General features: G+C 42.8%; 1 protein-coding gene across 1 annotated transcript in view; it reads right to left on the bottom strand.

Moving 5' to 3' along the window:
* LOC102475327 (zinc finger protein 665) overlaps positions 1-3,510 on the bottom strand; it is an 86,598-nt gene that overhangs the window by 58,424 nt on the left and 24,664 nt on the right. The gene's annotated exons all lie outside the window — the stretch shown is intronic.

Here is a 3,510-nt window from a genome sequence, read left to right as displayed (position 1 = left end):
AAAGAGGGACAGAGTGAGAGACAGAGGGAAAGTGAGAAAGCAAGCTGGCAGATCCGGGACTCGAACTGCAGTAGACCATGTAGGAATCCAGCACCCTTAGCCACCACACCACATGCTGGCCCAGTATTCTTTAACAGACAGAAAAAACAATTACAACATTTGTATAAAACCATGCAATCACATGTATATAGAACTACAAAAGATCCCAAATAGCAATTTCTAGATCCCATGAAAAGAACAATACACCAGAAGGCTATGAAATGAAAATACAGTAGAAGGCTATGGAGACCAAAACAGTAAGGTAATAGCATGACAGCAAACACTCCAAAGGAAGAGAACAGACAACCAAGAAATAAGTCCACATATGTACGGCCACCAAATTTTCACTAAAGTGTCTAGAATGCTCATTGGAAAAAGGACAGAATATTGAATAAACAGTTTTGGGAAAAATGAATATCTATATGCAGAAATTGAATATCAACTGTGGTTCAAGTCCTGGACCTCGTGGCTTGCTTTCTCACTACCCCACCCCACCCTGGTAAAATTAAAATAAATAAATAAATAAAGTGAAACAAAATTATTCTTGGAAAAAAAATCAACTTCTAATGGACATTGATCTAGGCAGATTTCTTGGATAAGAACTCAAAAGTGTAACAAAAGTAAAAACAGACAAGAGCAAGCCCGTCACATGGTGGATAGGCACGGAACTCTGATATGACAGACTGCAGGTCAAGTCTTGGATCTGGTGGTTTGCTTTCTCACTTTTCCTCACTCTCTCTCTCCCTCTGTTCCTTCCAGGTGAGCACACATACCCTGTAGCAAATTTAAAAATAAATAAAAGTTAAATGAATTTTTTTATTATAAAAAAGTAACACACAGACTATATCAAACTAAAATGCTCTTACAGAAGTTGAAGAAAATAAACAGAAATAAGAGACAACCTACAGAGTAAGAGAGAATACTTGCAAAGTATGTATTTGACAGTGGCCAAAAAGCAGAATATATGGGGACCAGCAGGTGGCATGGTGGTTAAGGCATGGGAATTTCCACATGGCCAACTGTGGTTCAAGTTCTGGACCTGGCAGCTTGCTTTCTCTCTCTCTCTCACCTGGCAGCTTTCTCTCTCTCTCTCTCTCTTTCTCTAGCAAAAAACTCACATGAAAAATAAATAAATAAATATTTTTAAAAAACAAAACAGAATATATGAAGGACTTTAAACTCAACAGCAAAAAAGAACAAAGAGGGACCAACAGATGGCAAAATGGTTACCTCATTGGACTACCACTTAGTCAACCATGGTTTGAGGCCCAGGCCAGGCAGTTTATAATTCATGCTGGGAATGTGGCATGCATACCAAGAATCCCAAGAAAAGAATGGAGAAAAATGGATTGTGGTGTGGCCATCCACCACTAGAGGGTGATTTCTTACTTGCTGTCTCTCTCTGTCTCTTTGGGAAGCGCACAAGCCCTATAGCAAAAATCTCTTCAAAAAAATAAAGAGCAAATTGCCAGCAGATGACACAGCTGTTAAGGTCCTACATTCTCACACGGCTGACCTCATCTCCTATTACTAGACCCAGTGGTTTGGAAATCACACAGGGCTGGGGCAAGCAGATGGCATAGTGGTTATGTTCCTGCCTACATGGTCAAGCATGGTTTGAGTCCAGGAACCAGTAGCTTGAAACTCACACTGAGCATGTGTACATACAGTGCCCAAGATACTAGAAAGAGAACGGAGAAAGGACTGCAGCATAGCCATCCCTCCAGGAAGTGATTTCTCATTTTCCCTCTCGCTGTCTCTGTCTCTGGGGAGTACACAAGCTCTAAGACAAATACGAGTGATTTCTCACTTTCGCTCTGTGAAAGGGCACACCTTATGCAAAAAACTTCAAAGAAAAAGGAAGTAATGATTACTTAAGTAAACCTTTCTAATACATAAAAGTGAACAACATGAATTAACATTGGCGTCAATAAATGATGTAAGATTAAAAATCACGAGGCATAATTCCAGAGACATGTGACCCTATCTACATATGAGGATCAAACACGGGCTCCTTGGGACCAGCAGTTAGCGTAATAACTGTCACTGGACTCCCATGTAGTAGACCGCAGTTCGAGTCCTGGACCTGGTGGCTTAAACTCATGCCGGGTGCGTGCCCAAGATCCCGAGAGGAGAAATGGAGGAGAAGGGATTGCGGCGTGGCCATCCCCCCTGGGGGGTGATTTCTCGCTTTCTGTCTCTCTGTCTCTCTCTGTCTGTCTGGTGAGCGCACGTGCCCTATAGCAAAAACCTCTCCCAAAAGAAAAAAAACACGGGCTCCTCTAATTGACCACCTTTGTAGCGCTGCTAAGTAATAATCTCAGAAGACGGAACCCTGCTGCCCTGTTCCAAAGAGGAACAGGAGTGAAAAACTCTGAAATAAAGAAGGGTGAGGGCCCTTGAGAAATATGTCAGCATTTATCTGTCCTTGTTCCTGACACAGATCTCTTCCTCCCTTCAGAATTCTTTGATAATGAGACTGTGATTTCTTCTTCTTCTTTGTTTTTAAAGAGTTATTTAAATTTATTTACTTATTTATTTTAATTTAACCAGAGAGGGACAGAGAGAGAAAGAAAGAAAGAAAGAAAGTAAGCCGCCAGGTTCGGGACTTGAACTGTGGTCAGCCAGGTGGGAGTCCAGTGCCCTTAACCACCACATAACCTGCTGGCCTTGTGATTTCTTATAATAAGACACTTATAATTTCCTACATTGGGACTAGTCACCAGAAACACAAAGTCGGGGTTAGAAACAGAACTTTTAGCACCATCCCCCAGGGACAAACAAAAGGGCAGGATATTGAAATAATCCTCCATCGTGTCATCATGAAGCCTCCCTAAGACTTCCTGGACTATGGGAGTCATACGGATTCCAAATGTTGAACACACAAAGATGCCTGGACACTGTTCTCCCAAAGAGGCCAAGGAAGCTCTGTACCTTTTTCTTTCTTTTTTTCATGAGAGATTACCGCTGCAGGGCATATACACTCACCATTGAGACAGAGACAGAAAGCAAGAAATCCTCCACACGGGAATGGAAATCGCTCACCTCATCCCTTCTCCTCCATCTGCTCTCTGACACACACACACCTGGTTTGAGTTTGAAGCCATTGTGTCCAGGTCTCAAATGGAGGTGGAGTACGTGGGAGCCCAGTGACGTAGCCATTATGCCACCTGCTGGCACCACTCTACACCCTTCTGAGGCACCTTGCTCTAAGCACCTCTTCATTTGATGGTTTCCCTGTATCCTTTGAAACATGTTTTATGACAAAGCAGGAGACCTGAGATAGCACAACCCAGAGTTCTGCGAACCACGTAGCAAATTAATGAAATCCAAGAAGAGGATTACGGGGACAATGACGTACAGGGCAAAAACTTTCTCGAGACTGGCATCTACAGTAGCAGACATTCTTGGGACCAGCAGTTGGCTTAATGGCTATGTCGCTGGACTCCCACGTAGTCGACTGCGGTTCAC

This window comes from Tupaia chinensis, unplaced genomic scaffold (assembly GCF_000334495.1).
Source record: "Tupaia chinensis unplaced genomic scaffold, TupChi_1.0 Scaffold000131_1, whole genome shotgun sequence".
In the NCBI taxonomy this organism is placed as follows: Eukaryota; Metazoa; Chordata; class Mammalia; order Scandentia; family Tupaiidae; genus Tupaia; species Tupaia belangeri.
Note: the sequence above shows the minus strand (reverse complement) of the source record. Positions and strands in the feature narration are given on the sequence as shown.